At 40.5% G+C, this 20,691-nt stretch overlaps 1 protein-coding gene across 1 annotated transcript in view; it reads right to left on the reverse strand.

Annotated features, from left to right (window-relative positions):
- Positions 1-20,691, reverse strand: part of grid2 (glutamate receptor, ionotropic, delta 2) — a 537,930-nt gene that overhangs the window by 51,838 nt on the left and 465,401 nt on the right.

The following is a 20,691-nucleotide window of genomic DNA, read 5'->3' on the forward strand; positions in this document are numbered from 1 at the left end:
TCACATTTTCAAGCATCAATATGCAAACAATGTACTGACAACAATCCTACATGTTACCAACATTGTGTGGGCTCAGATGTCAGTTGTATGCATATTTGGCTTTCTAAGCAGCAGACACACCGACTTCTTCTCTGCTGCAGCAACTGATTTGCCTCTTTTTCTTTTGTTTCCCCTCCCTCACAGTTTTTTTTTTTTTACGAGATGAAATGTACCAAATTGCAATACTTGTGCTAGAAATGATTGAAATTGCTGTTACAAGAGAAACTGCATCTCCGTCCATGCAAAATATAAGTTCAGTCAGAAGAAAGTGGTTCAATTAATCTCAGTCACATCTATGTCTACAAAATGATGTTACATTTTTCTCTGTGTAGAACAGTGTGTTTTGTGCTTAAAATGTAATTTTAATTGAATTGTCAGATTTTGTCTCCTTGTCTGCACAAAAAATGTAATTAGTCTGGCAACTGTTGTGATGAGGTGTTTTGATTATGGTAATTTTTTTTTTACAAAGTATTTTGATTGTGTGCTTTGATTGAAAACCCTGTCTCTGCACTGAAGTCCTCCCACAGGATAATGTTGTTTCAGCTCAATCCTCTCTGCATGCAGTGGCTTATCTAATGCAAAGGGTTGATGTACCTCACGTACGTAATAGAAAGGGCATTTCAATAAAGATGGACAATAATTCACTCTTCTTCTGGTTCAAAGTCTAAAAAAAAATACATACAACTAATCAACATGGGGGGTTTGGGAGCAAAATTCCCGGCTAGACTGAAGCCATTCAGATGTGTGATGTGCACCCAACATTTGCTGTTCAGAAGAGGACAACTGAGGCAGAAAAACTAAGTGGATGTTGCACCGTGAAGCTTTCCAAGACATCTAAATGAACGTGACACTGGACCAGTTCAAAACCACATCAAAGAGGGCTTCAAGAGCAACGTGGCACAGGTAATGATTTCTTAAATGGCACACTGTTAGTACTCTGAAAGTCAGCAATGCAGTTCACGGTGGGTTCAAATGTGTCACAGACAGACAAAGATTGGTTGGGTTGTATAATGATTGCATAACTTAGTCAAGATGAGGTCTCAGACTCTTGCACAAGTTCTATTTGAGAGTTTGAGTCAGACAGTCAAACAAACAGAGAAAGACAAGGAGATCTCTGTGAAACCTCCGCCGCCTAAGAAGGAACAGGTGGTGCATGACCTAACCATTGTCCTCAAACAAAGTTTCTTTTTTTTCCATCTTTGTAAGCAAACATAAAAACAAACCAACAGATGAACAAGAGACAAAGTTTTGAAACACCAAGGTTAGCAAACGCATTCAGAATGAACACTTCTTCTTGCATTTCATTTTCTTTGTGTCTTTGATCAAGAAATCAACAACATCTACACAGCGGGGTGGCAAAGTGAAGGAAACAGGGAGAAACAAAAAACAACGTAGAGAAAGGGAAGAAAAAGACACGAAATCTGTCTATGACAAATACAGACGGTGACAGAGTGAGACAGATGTGGGAGCAAGTTAAATGCGTAAAAAATACCAAGTGTGATCAGACTTGCAAATCAGATCGAGAGCCGTAAGTGGATTTTGCTGTACAGATCAACTAAGACACATAAACATATCAAGAAGTCCTTCATGAACACCTGAAAATGTCTGTCTTATTACTCTGAAAATTGACCCTTCATACATAAAACTCAAGGCCATGGAAGTGCTCACAATCTGCACAGACACACACCTTATTTGCATGCATCCTGCACACATGACTGCTTTCAGGTGGAAATACAGAAATGAAAACGGACTAGAGAGTTCTCCATAGTCCCCACTTGCTGTGGTGCCATTTCATTTGTGACTCTATAAGTACATCTTTGGAGCTTTTTCTCTTACTTCTCGATGGAGCCGCGATATTATCATTTTTACGACTGTATACCTAAAAAGTATGTATTTTTTGGTTTTCTTTGTGCTGTGGTTCGCTGTACCTGCAGCGCTGTAGTGAAAAACACAGCTCGGAATGAGCTTTGGAGTATCATACCTTCCCATCACTCAGTTTCACAATTCAATATGGGGGAGAAATGTGCCAGTACCAGAAAAAAGAGACAGAATAACTCGTACAGAATGGCCGCCTGTGTCTCCGTCTTCCTGTCTATCCATCTGTTTTCCATGCACTTATCAATGAACAGGTCGTACCCTGGTGGGTGTGCCCCCTTGGTTGCCATCGGCTCAATCATGCTCAGTGAACACACTAAACGTGTGAACTGTGAACTGACTAAGTTCGAGGTCGTCACAGATGATTGAGCTCCTCACCCTGTCAAAGCCAAATGAGAACAGACACCCTGCGGAGGAACCTCATTTGACAGCTTGTACATTTTTGCTCTCTGGTCACTTTGCAAATTTCATGACTTCTGGCAAGTGTCGGAAGAAAAAACAAGTAAATTAAAAGTTTTGCTTGGTGCCTCACTTAGCTGTCACAATCTAACACGTTCCAGCAGCTGCAGCACTTGACCTAAGCCCTTTCTCTCTTTGCAGGAAGTTTATGTGCAATTGTAGCCACTTTACTTATAGGGGTCTTAAGTTTCACAATTATACCCCGTCTTTTTTGGGAGAGCACAGACAAAGGAAATCAGCCACTTTTTTGCCTTGATTTGGAAGACATAAGATACAAACAATTGCCACAGACTGGGGAGCCTTGGTGTTGATTCTAAGCATCACAAAGAGCTGCAAAGCCCTCCAGAGAACCTCTCAGATCACAGTCCAAAAAAGCTAAAAGCACAGCATTCCCCTGTAGAGTCACTAAGGTCGACACTTTGCAGACTCAGTTTCAAGACGAGGTCCTGAATGTCTTCTGAAAATTTAACATGCGAGCTGCCAAGGCAGTTTGGAGAATATAAACAGTTGATTAAATGCAGGCTGTAGTGTTCAACCCACCACTGAGACTGCCAGGCCTCCTAAATTTAGTTCATTAGCTTCAGTTTCAGTGGTGAGTTCTGGTGCCAAATGGCCTAAGTACAGTGTCAAAAGCCCTCCACACCACCAAGAAATAATTGCTAGGGAAAGCACTGGCAGACAGATTCCATGTGTATTTTAGATTGGATTTCTATTGAAGATTCAACTTATCATATCACTTGTATATACATAAAAAACACCTTGTATATGGTAATACGGAAGCAATGTAGCCTGATTTGGAGGAGTTTTAATTGGAGCGGTGCGAAAGGAATAGCTATGAAGGCAAGAAGAGAGAATGATGACTGATACACTCAGATGCTTTTCCAGCCATAGATTTCGGTGTGCGAGTGCTCTCACACCATCAGTCACCGTAGCTCCATCTACTCCCAGGGGTAATTAAACGGAGTGACTTTTTTCTCAACAGTCACTACTCATCCAGGAATTATTTGAATTCCAGGAGAGATTTCACCTGTAGGACCGGAGGATACTGTTGAAGTAAATGAATGTCAATGAGCTGACACAGAAGATCTGAAAGGGAGCACAACCTCACTATCAGTTACCACTGTGACTGACAAGCTGTGCCAATATTTCTCAACAGTTGTGTTAATTTGAGTGGCGCCACAGCCGCACTCACACAAAATTAATGAACAGCTGGTGTTTGCTCGAATGAATCTTGTACATCATACGGCCCTTTTGCTACCTTGTGTTTGGCAAAATTCTGAAGCATCTGCTCTTGCGTATAATGCTGCTTATAAATGCCGACCCAGCAGTGATATTAACACTGACCCCTGAAAGGCCAAACACTCTTGCTCTTGTAAACACGTGAGACTGACTGGAAATCTTTATTCGGTCAATATTAGTAGCTGCCAGGAAGAAAGGAAAGATCAGACACGGGATTACCCAGAATTCATTAAGCTATGAGCAAGGTTCAGAGACACCTGCCCTGTGGTTCCACTCAGACCTGAGGTGAATGTAATGATCCTCACTGCACATTACAGCTTTCTGCCCTTGTGAGCTGCAGGTCCACTCAGAGATGCATGGCTTACAGTTCGATGGTGTCTACTTTGAGACGAGTTTGCCACTGAAGGTCTGCACTTGGATACAGATACATTTCAACGTCTTTCTAACCACATGGGGCCCATATAGCAAGAGATTGCAGTGTGGAAATGAAATCTGCTGTAACTACTGGGAAAGTCTGTGTTTGTGTGCGAGACTGCAGAATTTCTTCCTTTCCAGGTAGAGGTCATGACTCCGGTGTGTTAGAGACAGAAAGAAACTGTTTGCGTATGTGTGACTATGTGCTTGCATTTACACACACACGCACGCACGCACGCACGCACGCACGCACGCACGCACGCACGCACGCACGCACGCACGCACGCACGCACACACACACAGGTTCTTTCGATTCTTTCCAATTTGAGATGCAGCCCAGACACCATAGATTATTCTATCTGCTCAGCCTTAAACTACAACTGACAGCCTTGTCTCTACTCCTGTCTCTCTGGAGGCACTTTTCAAATACAAAACCCATGTTTGTCACTTGTGTCCTGATGGGAAGTTGTTCTTCAGAGTAGCAGCAGAGAGAGAGGATTTAAACGTGACCACACTTTTGTAGTGTGACACAGAATGAATGCCATGATACTGTGATTAAAATACAAGATGAGAGACACGCTCTTGTCTTTTTTGTGTGCAAATGTGTTAACTATTGAAGCTAAAAAAAATAATAATTTTTTTTCTGTGTTCTCTCTGGGTGGCCATGGTTTGCGCTACTAGAAACATAAGTCTTTCTCACTCTGCAAAGAAACTGTTCTACTTTGGCTCTCTAGGCACCTTATTTTTTTCTTGAGATGCATTCACAGCATATCATTCATTTCTTAGTGAGTTTCACATAATATTCGCCGATTTGATTATAGACACATGAATCTTTCACATTGTTTCTTAAGCTGCCCTGTACCACTGACAGGAGAAGTTAGTAACATCGATCATCTTATTTTAATGCAATGTTCTGCTGGGAAACATTGAGCCCTGACATTCATGTGGATGTTTGACACGTACCACCCACCTAAACATTGCAGGTCAAGTAATCCCCCACCCCCTCATCCCCCATGGCAACTGCAGTCCTTAGCTCTGTTGTGGCCCAGGGAACACAACAGAGCTAAGCTGTTACACCCTGGTTCCACACTCGCCAGATGCAAATCTTCCAGAGGATCTGTGGGATGTGCCAGGATAAGCCTGATCTAGGTAAGGTTTCACCCTGCAACCTACAGGACCCACAGATTCACTGCCAACATCCATCCATAGAGCGTGGCAATATGTATGTATGTGTGTGTGTGTGTGTGTGTGTGTGTGTGTGTGTGTGTGTGTGTGTGTGTGTACAAGACTTAATAATTTTAGCTGTGATCCTTTGACATACAGTAAGTCTCACTCTTCCAACTCCAAAGCTTAAAGCTTGCAGGGATGTTTAATGTTAAAGTCCCACTTCAATCAGTGAGTAAACTTCTGAAAAGTCATCTCTGTGTACCAAAGCTACACATTTACAAGATTTTCCTTTAAAATATTCCCTTCCTGCCTCAGTATGGCTTAGATGTAACTCTGCACTGTAGCTTTCTTCAGAATATGCAGACCAGTGATTAATTTCCGGACATTGTCCACACAACTTTCCCTGTCGGCTGCAGCTCAAGCACACCAGCTCACCCACAACACACCAACACAACAGCAAGATGCACTATCAGATCATTCATGTTTAAACTGCAAGCCTTTTCTGAAGAACAACATTGATATTGAAAGCTCCAACTTGCAAGCTGACAGGATTGGTTCCTTATGTTTGTTACTTATGAAATCCCAGTATCTGTGTTTTTGAGGCTGTTATTGGTGAGTTGCAGTTTCAAGGTGGAAATGCTCAACTGTAGCATTGACTACTTACTATACTCCTCATTTGTCGTCTCACATAATAAAAACATAATAGGGACATGGTAACAAGGTAAAACAACAATAACAAACAAGCAAAAAAAATTTAGATTTTTGCCATCAGGCTCACTGTTTTTTCGTAATCACACTCCTCTACAGTAGTTCCTTAAATATACATGGCAACAAACGGGGAAGCCTATCGCAGATGATGACCAGCTTTTCTTACATTTTTTCCTTTTAAGTAGTTTAGTGGAAGGAGGAAACAGGGTTTTCTGATGAACTCCAAATAACTTATTTTTTTAGAAAATGTTTGTTCATTTTTGGATCAGTGTTTGCTCACAGAGAAATTTGCCCTTTATCATCATCTCTAGGTTGAAATGTTGGGCTAAGTTTTGAGTACAACATCTCAGTGGGAAGCCTTGGGATGCAGTTTCAATTACATCTGATGTTTGAGTTCATCTGGTAAATTTAAGAGCACAAAAGGTAAATGCCTCAAAAAATGTATTTTGTCAGCAAATGCTTTGGTAATTACGACGGTTTGCATACTTATTTAGTACATATAATATTTTCAAAAGAACTACCACATCATTTATTAGACTTCTGAAGTAAAAACTTGGTTTGAATGGTGGCAGTATTCTTTTTCTTTAGCCACTTCTTGCTACCAATCTCTATGATCATAAAAAAAAAAAAAATAGGCTCTTCAGTTGCTTGACTGTGCTGAGAGTGGCTGACAAAGTTGCACAGGGTAAATAATGGAAACTTGTGCTGTGTTACAAGATGAACAAGAATGGGTTACAGATGTCGTTATTGATTAGAGCCCCCACAAGCATCAGAACCTTTTCTTCCCCACTATTTCTTCTCCTCGTGTTGCTTCAGAGGCCCCTGCCACTTTAATTTTTCCTTCAGTACCACTCTTTCCCTTGTATGTCTTCCTCATTCCCTCTCCAAAATCATTCTCACTTTGGCCTCACTCCAAATCCTTCTTCCCTCTCTCCCTATTTCTCCAGACTGTGATGCATGGCTGTCTGTGTTCTCCAAAAGTCCATTAGTTGCTGGCACTGGGCTGCCTTCTCTCCCACAGACAGAGATAAAGATGCAGAGTGTGGCTGCCCAGCGAGTCGCATGAAAATGAGAGGACAGTGGAAAGAGAGGGATGGAAGCAAACAAGAGAGAGAGAGAGAAAGAGAGAGAGAGGAAAACTGATGTGAAAACACCTTGATACTGGCCTGAAGCCACACCACACAGAGGAAGAGAAGAGATTAAAGGGAATGGGTGGGAAAGGGGTACATGGTAAAAACAGACAGAGAAACAAAACAGAAGGGAGTGAATCAATGGACACAAAAACCTTTAAGCATTCAACAGCAACAGAAAAAAGATGAGCTCAAAAAGAGGTGAAAGAGGACAGGAGATACAAGAGAGAGAGAGAGAGAGAGAGAGAGAAGACAGAGGAAAGGAGAAGCTTTGTACTCAGCATGAGAGAAGTGACGACATAAGGAGACAGGAAAAGCAGAGCTACAAGATGCCAAAGGGGAGGGAGGGAGGGAGGGAGGGAAGAAAGAGAAATGGCATAGACTGAAGGTGAGGTGGGGATAAGAGTGAGAGGTCAATTGTAACCAGATATCCCTCCACCGAAACCATTTATATCTTGCTTTTTTTTCCAAGTCCCTCCATCTCCTCCTCTGTCCCTCTAATTTATCTGCAGTCCAGTAATTGAACTTGTTTCCTCCTCCATGCAAAACACAAGGGGGTGACACAGATTTATCCTCCATTTTTCTTTTGTTACTCTCTTTTTTATCATGGAAATTAAGATGTTATCTAATGGTTAGTTTTAGGGCACAAAGTTGCCTAGACATGACGTAAACCAGGCAGATGAAAAATGTGTTTAAAAAGTGTTTTTCTTCTTCTTTCGGCAGGGCCATTTGGCCCTTTGATTAATACTGTTGTCTAACTTTGGCAACTTTGCTTTTTCTATTTCTATTGGCCAAACTGCTTTTTATGCTCCCCTCAGCCAGACGGACTACGTTTTAAGCTCCTGTAGGCCTGCAAATGTTGTAATTATGTGTTGTCTTTGCAACTTGGATTTCAGAAATATATAAAAAGGGTAATAGATACAAAATAATTGATAACTTAGGGGACTAAAACATTTTAATTACATGGCCAACAGCTGCTTTGGAACTGAGGTCTCCTTCCCAAGTTAGGATGTTGAGAAATTGTGTTATGTATATTGCTCTTTTTTTCAGTGAGCTGATTGCTTTCAGGTTTGTTGTCTGCTTAATTGTATGCACCAAGTATGTGCATGTGTGATTATTTTTCCAACACCTTTTCATGGCCACCTCCCTTCCTTCTCTGGATCATTGAGGTGAGTTGTCAAATTAAGGGTGTGGGGGATAGTATTAACGCCACAGCGATCATTATTCAAGGTGTTTAATTAGAAAGGAGATGCAATATGAGTCAAAGAATACTTTTAATGGGAAGCATGACAAAGCAAGGCAGGATTTCACACTGTTAAAATGCAATTAAATCTGCATTTTTAGTGAGATTAGTTTGAAAACACAACCTTACTTTAAGACAAACTCTTATACGCAAGCCTTGTAGAGTTTGCCAAAAATGAAAGCTCAAGTGTTTTTGTTTTTTTTTAACTGGTATTTGGTACAAATACAGTCTGAAATGGTACAATCTGCCTGAAGAAAACAGCCATATGCTCACACTCCAAAGCTGGACACTGACAAATGTTTTCCTCATCTCATATCTACTCAGCTTTTATGTTACCAAACTATCTAGCATCCATAACTCAAAGTAATACAACTTTAACTTGCTTAAAGCAGTGCGAGTGGGGACTGAGTGGTAGAGTTTTCCCCCTTATCATAGCTGTATGTGCACAAACCAGTGTAAATCCATACACTCCATTAAACCTGGTTGATGCTGATATCAGCTGACTCTCATGCTTATTGCCCTTGACACTTCCTGTACATACTGAAGCGTACACTGAAGAACACAAAACAAACTGCCTGGGGAGCTTTGGGGCTCATCAGATTCCTTCATTTATAGACAACAGACTCGGTGTTTGTTAGCCTGTTAGCTTGTTAGCCTGTTAGCTTGTTAGCCTGTGAGTGTTACTCTTGATATCTGCTGACTACAGACTTTGGAGAGACTCACTGCTGTCGTTCACACAAATTCCTTTGCATCTTAGTGCCTATAATTAGTTTAGATTTTGATTGAAATACTGTATTCATCTCCAGAATATTTCTTATTTTTGCTAGTTTCATGATATAACAAATGTACAAGTTGGTAGGTTTTTGTTTACTGTAAATAACACACACATACAGCTTCAACACATTATCACAACAAGTAATGTCAAAGCACTTTATGATTTCATACCTTTAGAGGTCCAAATTGTGTATACTGAGGGAAAATAACACCTCTGTACCCCAGCACTAAAGCCTTTCAAGAAAATCTTTAAAGCTTGTTTAGGTGGCACAGCAATGCATAACAAAAAGCAGCCGAGGTGAAGGATAAAATGAAGCATTTTCTTTTGTTTTCTTCAGCACTAGGTCATAACAAGAACGTAAAACAGGGTGGAAAGATGACTAGATCCCCAAGTTTGACTCTACTAAATACATGAGGAACTTGTGTTTGGTACTTTCTGGGTCTATGAGTACATGCAGGTCCACTCAAGTCCACCCAATCCCTCTGGGAACACTGTACAAGGACAGCGGTACGAATGCTCGACAGTAGAGTGCATGTACAGAATACGTAGATACCGGACTGCTGCACATTCAAGTGAACTCAAAGAGGACTAGAAAATACTATACTAGCAACAACTATGCATTCATGGTGTCTAAAGCTGTGTGTGCATCTGTAAGGGAGCATAAAGTAGGATTATGATGGCTTTTCTTGACAGGTCTTTCACAAGAGCCCCAGAGACTTATTCAAACAGCTTAAACAGGAACTTAACACCGATGGAAGAATGAGTTTTTTTCTAAAGTCTCACGCTGATGTAGTTATGTAGACGTGCACTCTGTGTGTCAGTACAGCGCACAACCAGTTTGAGAATGATTTTTCCAGCAGAGTGGAGACTGTGAGCCAGAGAAGGCCTTTAAACACTGCTTTCAGTCAGATATTAAGCTACTGTTAAACACGGTTTTCTGTGTAGGCTACAACATATTATTGCATTTATGGTAAAATCTTTCAGAACAAAAAAAAGAAATGTCATAATGACTGAGGCAATTTTGCATTGACAGCACAACCACAAATCTGTGTCTTAAATTAAACCTATTTGATTTCATGAATGATGATAGCTCTGTATCTCATTCAAGTTATTCCATCCCAAAGTTTCAGTGGCATATTTTTTTTGAAAACACAGGTAAATTATAAGCAAATAATTCTCTGCTGAGAAATGGAGAACATGCATGCAATAGAGCAGCACATAAATTGCAGGATTCATCTGTTGATTTTGCTTTTAAGTTTCTGTAATTATTAATAGACATAAGAGGTACTGTAGTGCACAAGAACAAGAGAAGAAGACGAAAAACATTGCGAGAATAAGATGATTGTTTGGCTGCTTTGTTGGCAGAAGAGGGAGAAAAAGATAAAAAGGCTATTTGGCTTCATTATTAGATATGAGCACGTATAGAAGAAAATACAGAGACAGAAACTGACAATATAAATATATATTTTTTCATTTTGATATATAAAGGTAAACACTTATCTACTTCTCACTTCCCATCTTTCTCTCCCTCTGTTCTCTTGATACCGATTTTTCACATCTCAAGCAAACATGCCAGTTTTTAATCAGTCCCCATAGTTTGCAAGAGTGATTTCTCTATATATGTGCTCTCTCTTTCTCCCCGTTTTTTATATAGCATCTATCATTCCCTCATTTCAAATGTCTCTTTCAATCCTTACCACCTCCATTCTTTAATATGGAGTGTAAATTCTCCCCCCTTTCTTGCTGTATTCCACTTTTCATCTGCTCTCCCTAAATCTGAGTCACACCACAGAAACACTGTCATCACACAGGCAGAGAATTGTAACAGCAGGAAAATATGTTTGCTGTTTGGGCTTGTTGTGTTGAATCCTAATGAGCTATCAGACTCTGCAGGAAAAGAGCTTTCTCTTTCTCCTGTCAGGGTGATTTGCACTACTAGAAAATAGAAAATGAGAGAGCCCAGCAGCCAAAAAGGCATTTTCTGGTCTTAGCAGAGGCTTGGTTATTACAGAGGATATTGCAGCAGTCATACCGAGGCACAGTGACAGATATATATCACCAGCTTATGCCTCTGCAGAGATTTCATTCAAATCCAATAAAATACATGACAAACACATAAATATGACATTAATTTATTTTTAAATCTAATGAAACCGGTCTTGTTCTTGCCTTGCTGTAACTGCACCATGTAATCACACTGGCTTAGACACAAAAAAAGTGTCATCCCTGACTCTAAAAGCAAATACAGCATCAGCAGAAAAGAGAACCAAGAAGAAAGGAATGGAGGAAAGAGGGGATGACAGGAAGAAGCACAGGACGGATCCTGTACGTGAGTGGGCACATTGTGAGAGACACAAGTCACATAGCTGTAGGCAACCTTGAGACCTTCAAAGCTTTGTTCATGAAAAGTCAACCTCACTCTCTCCGCCAGAGTGGGAGAAGAATCATAAACACAGAGATCTGTCACCCGAGCACAGCTGGGCCACCCTGCTCGGTAACCTTGGCAACTCCCTGACCAATAGCTGGTTGGCAGGAGGTCCTTAAAGAACAGTAACACTGACACATACATGTACAGACTCAGTGAACACTGCTGCCTACGGATTCACCGTTAACTGTGATTTGAGAGGCTAAACAGGTGTTCTCTGAGTGTCCTCTCTGAGCTGAAAGTACACCTGCACACACTTTTACACACTTTTACACACTTTTACACACACACACACACACACACACACACACACACACACACACACACACACACACACACACACACACACACACACACACACACACACACGGTTTAAACAACATCTTTCCCAATTCACCTTGCTTCACACATCTTGACTGCCTAATGACGAGAAAGAAAGAGCCCATGTGTTCTTTAACCCTTCAGTGCATGGATAATTTTTCTGACACACTTACATGCCTTGACTTTTACCAGCACTTAAGATAATGCAGATTGGGCCATATATTAAAATTATATTGCTTGTAACCTTCTCACACCACAGTAATAACAATTCCACAGCCCCGTAGCTGCAGAAACCATTTGAGATTCTCTCATCAGTCCTGACTTCTGATGGAAGTGCTACCTGGACGAACAGTTGGTCGAATGCTTGACTGAAAAAACGGACACAAGAGTGTGAAATAGTCTTGCATCAGTACCAACCTAAGGTCAATGTCTGTGCATAGAAAACAGGAAAATAAAGAATCATTGCATTCATAAGACATGGTGTAAAAATGCCCATATCTCCTGTCTCTGTGCTTGCTTTCCCCTACTGTTTCACCACATACTATATCTTCCATCTTCCTGAGCTATAATTCAACCCCATTTAGGTCCCTATCTACCAATTCTTTCTCTGCATCTTTCTATCCCTCTATCCTTGCCTCTTCTTGCACTCTTTTCTTGTCCTTTCTCACCCATCTGCAGTTCCTCAAGTCCATCTACACTCCTCCTTCAGTCCCTCTCTCCTCCCTTATCACTCTCTTTACACCTTCCTAAATCTCTCATTTTCCCCTCTTCCTTCTCCCCGAGCACCCATTCACCATCCATATCGTCTTCCCCTCCTCCCTTCATGTCCCCTCTGCGTTGTCTCAATTGTCCTCTGGAGTGCTGTGATGGCCTCATTCAGGGCTGAAGGATCTAAACAGGTCTTGGTTGATTTACCATCGGCTCTATCTGGCAGAGGAATCAGCGTAATCTTTATCATCATCATTGAAGTCATTATGGTAAATTGGTGAAAACTTACAGGCTTACATTATGCAGCTCTTTACTTGCAGTCTCACAATATATGTAGCAGAGGTGAAGAAATGATGGTAATTTTTATCATAATTTCTAGAGTCATTGTGCCAAATGGGAAGATAGTGATGGAGAGACATCAAGTGATGGGAAAAGGAGCTTGTTACACAATGGAGTTAAGCATATGTGGGACGAGTGAAGAAATTTGTTAGTTTTCCATCATCAGTAATATTATATAACATGAAGAACAGGTTGTCAGTGGTATCCAGAAATATTCCATGTGGCATAAGTGTCATACAATTTAAAATAAAGGGATTTTGGGCTGCAGTATATGACATGATCTTTTTTTTTTTGAGTATGCAGCAAACAGCAGAAGTGAGTACACCCTTGTGCAAATGATTCAAAATGGTATCACCTCGATGCAACTGCTTTACTTCCAAGATGAACAGCTGGGTATTTGCTTGTATGTACAATTAAAAACTAGCAGTTCAGATTTACTGTGATGACATACAAGTCCCACAGTATCGGAGCTCAGTGCAACAAAAGTCATTACTGGGATTCAAATCTTAATTGTATTTCATCTATATCTTTGATGACAGACTTAGTCCATCTTGTGTGGAGAATACACATGTTGCTTGAAATTCCAGACAGATGCTCCGCTATTCTTCAGAGACTTTTTTTTTTTAAGCTTCTTTTTGCTGGAGGGGTTGTGATGCTTTATCTCTCTTGTTAAAACATGACAAAGGTGTACTGAATAAAATTCAGGTCAGACAAGATACTTGGCCAGGCGATAGTTTGCAGGTTTTTGTTCTTTAGAAAGTCTTGTGTGATTTTAGCTGTGTGCTGTGGATCATGCTGGGATATTCCTCTTCTGCCAAGCTTCTGAAGACTGAGAGCTGTATTTCGGCATATCCATAAGCATTCATGAGGTCATCTATAAACGTCATCTCCCTCACACCTTTCGTACTCGTGCAGCTCCATATCATCACATTCCAACCTCCATGATTCACTGCCGGGAATATGCATTCACTGTAGTAATCCTGGCTTGATTCACACTGAACATGCTGGAACTCATCTAATTTTACACCATCTATAGAGATTGCTTTTCCTGTTGATAATGCTTGTAGCAGCAGTACAGTCACTGCAGCTTTGATTACAGGTACCGTGGCTCCTTCTATACCACCTGATTACAGCTGCAGCTGTGCGTCCACTGATTCTGGTTTGGATTTTCCCTCTATATTTTTCCTCCATCTTTTTAAATTGTCACATAGCTCTTTCATTTCCAAATCATTTCATTCAACAGCTTTTCTAATTTGTCTGTCCGTTTGTACCTATTTTTGATTGCTCATACGTGGAAATACTTATTAACTTACAAATAATGCCATTATTGAGAAATGACAATTTTGAAGCATTTGACTTTTATGTGATAATGCAATGGCTGTACATACCTCTTTTGATTAAAAAAGGAGAATTAACCCTGTGTGGATTTATTGATTGACGTGACCTCATCAGCTGAATGGGTCAGGTCCATTTCAGCATGGTAATACAAAAACATTGAAATTCAAATCCAACAAATTGGTATGTTTAATGGAAAGGTTTTTTTTTTGTTTGTTTTTTTTTTAATAAATGACAGTCGAAATACAAAATTTCTTGAGCTGAGATAAACATCCTCTGCAGTATAATCCCAATGCATATGTATGTATGAAGCATTCTAACACACTGACCTGGCCTTGTTTTTTCCTTCTGTTTAAAGCCTTGGTTGTACATACATACATGTATGGGTAATCTTCAGGATTTTCTGTATTTTTTCCAAAAGCTTCATTGTCCCTTTCAAAATTGTCCAGGTCAGGGTTATGCTGGAAGCACTCTGGATTCACTTCTTCAGTAATAAACCTGTCAAAGTGTTACATGCAGTTGTTGAAGAACAGGACCTTTGCTATGTTTTTTTTTTTGTTTGTTTTTTTACTTCTAGCCTAGCTTTGAAAGTGTTGAAGTAAAGGTTTCAATATAGTTTTATTTTCTTCTTTTTGAGAAGCTACCCTCAATATGGAACTTGGGAATAATGATAATATATAGTGCACAAGGACACGTGAGAAAAGATGCATTTTCTAAAGTGGCACCTTTCCACAGCGGCGCAGAAAGCCATACAGACAGAAAATCACTCAAACTGGCAATCCACTCAACTCTAAAATCACTCAGCAGTCATCAGAGACTCTTAAAGCCTGACAGAGAGTAGCTGTCATATATTCACACTGGGACACTTACATCAACTGAGTCTGGTGTGTATGCGTTTATGTCAGTAGCAGTATGTATACGAACAAGCATACAAATGTGAAGGCTTTAGTGATTTCCGTGTTTCATTGAAAATGTGTAAGTATGCGCCACGCATACATGTGTGTGCTGCAGTACTGGGACATAAAAGCCACTCAATGGGAAGCATTCCCACTTTTCATTCCTTTATATACTCTGGTCTCCTGTGGTATCAGCTGAAATCATTCCGTACCACCAAAAAACATTACATTCTATGACACTTCAAGCTAAAGACACAAGTAAAACATAAATGATATGCAACCATTAAAGTGATGCCTACCATAAAATAAAGAAGAAATAAAAGACGTACAGCATAGTGCTCAGTGATGCAGACATTAGGCTGAGAGTTGCCATGTTCTACTGTGAATGTCACTCTGAATTCCCTATTTTTTAAAAATTACTGTCTATGTCACTATGGGTGCACATAATTAAGAAAGTAAATAATTGACACTTAATTACAGACAATATGCTTAGAAGTCAGCACAGCAGCAAAATGTCTACTTGTCAGGAGCTCATCAGCTAAAAAGTCTTCCATCAAAAATACACAAAAATAAGGAAGAAAGCTTCTTTTTCCCTCTTGAGACCATGCAACAATAAATGGAGAAGACCACAAGAGATGCATTGACTTAAATGAAGAAGCCGTTATGTCAAATGGTGACACAGAGCACACCAGTCTTTGATATCATATGTGACACAAAGTTAATGAGATATCAAGTCTGAGGTGCAACATCTCTTATTTTATTGAACGCCTTGATCATTGACTGAAATGGCAGAGACACATATATTACACTGTGACAGGCCTCAGAACTGCACAACTTGCCTGGCTTTGTGTGCACTTGTGTATCGATGCATGCAAGGTACGCACGTGTGTAAATGAGTGAAATGCAAATACGTGTTTGTGTGCATTTGAGTGTTTCTGCATGTACACAGAATGCTAGTGTGTGTGTGTGTGTGTGTGTGTGTGTGTGTGTGTGTGTGTGTGTGTGTGTGTGTGTGTGTGTGTGTGTGTGTGTGTGTGTGTGTGTGTGTACACATGTTTGTGTGAGTGATATCAGAGGCGGCTCAGACACTGACCTGTTCTGACATATAATATTATTCTGCTGCAGGGGATCGAACTGAAAAGGGAGAAAATCCATAGTGCACAGGAGACAACGGTGACAGTGAGAGTAAGAGGTTTATTGTGGAGGAGAGAAAAAAAAAAGCCTGAGAGAAAGAGAGTGAGAACTAGAGAGAAAGCGAGGCCAGCATCAGGAAGAAGACAAAAAGATGAGAAAGAGAGAGAGCCTGACACTGAGGGGAAATATATATCAAGTTCTTAACCTCACAGGAATCAAATATAGAAAAAGGGACTGGATTGAAGAAGACAAACAGATCCAAATAAATCAGAGACTGAGAACAAAAAGATGTGAGTCTGACTCACTCATGGGGTCTGTTAATGACATCATGGCCTTCCAAATAGCCTCCAGCTTGGAAATACTATTCCAGGTACTGTTCCTTGCCTTCCAAATATATTTGTCAGTATGAGAAAATCCTAACAGGCTGAGGTTCCTCACGTTGAGGGAATAGTTTACGTGATTGTATCACTTCCCTTGCTATATGGGGTTTTACAACAAACTCATTTTTAGTTTCTATATTGTCTTTAACCAGATCTGGTGAAAAGCAACTGATAAAAGAAACCATCTTGCCTTCATTCTGTACGAAAAGCTTCAAGGTGAAATTAGATTTAAGCCATTTTCCACGAAGGAAGATGAATTTTGAGCACTGCATTTACAAGATGACATATCCAGTTTTTGAAAAGTAAATTGAGATTACATTAACATTTATTGTGCCGTGTTAAGAATCCTTAAATGACTGTTGCATTTGAGATGTATTGGCAGTTCAAACATACAATTTAACACGGCAACAGTGTCATTGACTGTCATTGCAGCTTGTGTCAATGCAGTTAACAGAGAGGGACAGGCATTAGTGAACCACTAGAGTGCACCCTGTAGCCTTTAACACCATGTAGATGAGTAGGACAGAAACACACAGTGAAGTGTAGAGAGAGGAAATATAAAGAGAGACAGCAAAAGAGGGGGGATCAAGCTGTAGACATAGAGCAGTGTCAGAGAACAGAAGGAGTAACAGAAATTTGAAAATAGTCGGTGGTGCAGTGAAAGAGATGCAGGGGAGCAAAAAAGAAAGAGAAGTGCAGTATAGAGGATGAAAGTAGAAAATGAAACATAAAATCAAGAGAGACATATTCAGAGGGGAATGTCTGCCTCCTTCTTGTGTTCTGGCTCATTGCTACTGTGCTCACTGCCACTCTGGAGGTGTCACCTATGTCATACAGAATTTATCCATGAAAACCAGATCCTCTCTCTAACCCTTCATCCAGTTCTGCCTCTTGTCAGTCCTACCTCCTCCCACTCGGCTGCTACTGAAAAGCAACCTTTGTCATAAGATGTACTTATCACCGAGCATTCAGTCTCAGTTGGTAATTAAAGAACCATCCACCCAGAAGGACTGCTCTTGGAAATTAGTCACAACAACATGTTTGATATATTGTAGCTATAGGACAGCTCCGGTTCTTTTACTTTCACTCTGTCTCATTATTACCATCACCCTTTTCTGCTGACACACAAAGATATTAAAATACTTAATCATAAATGACACATCACATTTACTTAATACAGTTGTGCTACATATATCTGTGCATGTTAGGGTAATAAACCATGGGACATTTACTGCAACACAGGCAACTTAAAAGAAGGGGAAAATGCCTTTAACTCTTCATCCATTATTTCTGAATGCATTTCTCACCAGATCATCTTCTATTTATTCTGAAGCTGCAACAACTCAGTCTACTGGTAGCAAGTGGACTTGAAATTTCTACATTAGCATAATGTCTAACACTGTCTATGCCATGCACTTATCAAAAACATGCAGACTTCGTCTAACTAGTCAGCATCACCAAGGGAGCTCACGTGTTCCCCTGTTATTACTGTTGCAATGACACTGCAGTCACATTTTAGCTGCAGTATACCACTGATGTAGGGTACAGGCTGTAACTGATTCTTCCCACAATCTTCTCTAGCCGAGTGGAAAACAGCACAAAGGTCGACTTTGGTCTTGTTGACCTTTACAGTGAGTGCCACAGCTCTACATCCATCCATTAGCTATACCGGCTTTATTCTGCAGAGGATCTCAGCGTTCCAGAGTCCATCTCAGCAGATGCTGGGCTAGAGGTGCGGTGCACCCTGGACAGGTCGCCAGAACATCACAGGACTGCATCGTAAAAGCCTTTTGTTTTCATGCTTTCTGTGCACCAAATATCCACCGAGGTAAGAGATCGTATCAAACCACAGTACTATAGTACTGTCCCGTGTATTGCAGTACTGACACATTTCAACATGTTTTTTTTTTTGTTTTTTTTGACTGGACAGTCTGTACCCACAACATAAACAGAAAACACTATGATGTCGTGTATTCTCTTAGGGTATGATAATGACCTGACTTCAACCTTACACACTACTAACATATATATCCCTGAGCAGTTATGCAGCAGAAATCTTAAGGTTTTGTTACATTCCAGGTTAATAACAATTAATAACAATTTCTATTTTATGTTTAAAACATATTAACATATACTGATGTATTATATGAACACAGTTTTTTAGAACTGGATTTTAGAACTAGAAAGGTTTTGATACATTCATATCACCTACCAGCCACAACTAAAAAACAGTGATAGCTCAAGTAAATAACACTGACTTTCTCGTTGGCATCTGTCAAGATGTGGGATATATGAGACAGCAAATGAAAAGTCTGTTCTTGAAGTGTATGCATTGGAAGCAAGAAAAATAGCCAAAGCAAAAGGATCTGAGTGACTCTGACAAGGGTGAAATTGTGATGGCTAGACGGCTGGATCAGACCACGTCCACAGCAACAAGTTTTGGGGGGTCTTCCTGTGACGAAGTGGTTAGTACCCACCATAAGAAGTTCACAGATGGACAACTGGTGAATCACTGATGCATGTGGGAAGTGAGTGATGGCCTGTGTGGTCTGATTGCAAAAAAGAGTTACTGTAGCACAGCCTGCTAAAATCCTTAGTGCTGGCTATGATATAAAGGTGAGCAGTTGGTAGCAGGATGCACTATGGTAAGAAGGCAAGCTGGCGGATGCAGTGTGGTGCTCTGGGCAACGTTCTGCTGGGAAACCGTGGGTCCTGGCATGCAAGCGGATGCTACTTTTACACATACCACCGACATTGCTGCATACCATGCGTGGCTGTACACGGCAAAGGTATCTCCTGATGGCAGTGTTCTTATTAAACAAAATAGTAAGTCCTGTCTAGCTGCAAAAATTGTTCAGGAATACCATGCCACATGCCGTGACAACAAAACATAGCATGACAAGAGTTTAAGGTGTTGACTTGGACTCCAAATTCCTCAGATCTTAATTCAGTCCAGCTACTGTGGGGATTCCTGGAACAAAAAAAAGTCTGATCCATAAAGGGCCTCACCGTGCAACTTCTAGGACTTAGATAATCTGTTGCTAATGTCTTGGTGCCTTCAGAGGTCTGTGGAGTCCCTGCCTTAATGAGTGAGGGCTAAGTTGGCCAGATGAGGAGGGCCTACACAGTATTACCGGTAGGTAGGTATAATGTTGTGGCTCAACAGTATGGGGTCAAAATTTTGTTTTTCTCTGTGTCAGGAATCTATGCTGAATCCAAAATTTAGTCAGTTCAATATTAAGACTTGGAAATAATTCCAAACTATTCCAAATACAGACAAGCTAGTTCAGTCAGATCAGAGGCTAAGTGTGTTTTTAGATGTTGTTGGTGTCAAATTAGTAATCGAGATCCATCCATCCTCTATACACCTCTTTTTCCTCACTGGGGTCACGGGGGAGCCTATCCCAGCTGACCTGGGCGAAGGCAGGGGACACCCTGGACAGGAGTAATCGAGATGATGAATATATTTTTGCTTCTGCAAACACATAACCCTGTTTAAAAATAAATTACTAATGCATTCATGATGCAGGAGATATTACTAATTACATATACATGCTCAGTAAACGTCACTACCAACCAGCAATGCTTCTGAATAAGTGCTAAATGTGGCATTCTTATGTGATGTTATGTGCTGTATTTATCTCATAATTTTCAAAGCACCACCCGCCGCTTTAATCACTCCTCCCAACGCTTCCATTGCTGGCTCCAGTTCAAGTCTAATATATTCTGGAGGGAGATGGGATGAAGTGAGGCCCTCTGGAAGAGAGAGGCGTGATGCAAACAGAAACTGGGATGCGTGCAAATGAGATGCAGCAGTCAGGTATTTATGATGCCGGGTAATCACCGAGGGAATTAAGTATTTAGCCATGCGAACGTTATCTCTGTATCATTAACATCGTTTACAAAGATTTATCCTCTATCAACAGGAACGACCCTGTAGGATGTGCACTATGTTAAAACAGGACTGAGGCTGATCTAAGAATGTACTGTACAGCAAAGAGTAAGAATATTTGAATCAATGTGTGTATCAACGGGATGAAGGTTTATGAAATTCACATTTTTTCACAATAAAGAGAATATAGAAAAAAAACAGAGAGGATGTCC

This window comes from Acanthochromis polyacanthus, chromosome 7 (genome assembly GCF_021347895.1).
Source record: "Acanthochromis polyacanthus isolate Apoly-LR-REF ecotype Palm Island chromosome 7, KAUST_Apoly_ChrSc, whole genome shotgun sequence".
Taxonomy (NCBI): domain Eukaryota; kingdom Metazoa; phylum Chordata; class Actinopteri; family Pomacentridae; genus Acanthochromis; species Acanthochromis polyacanthus.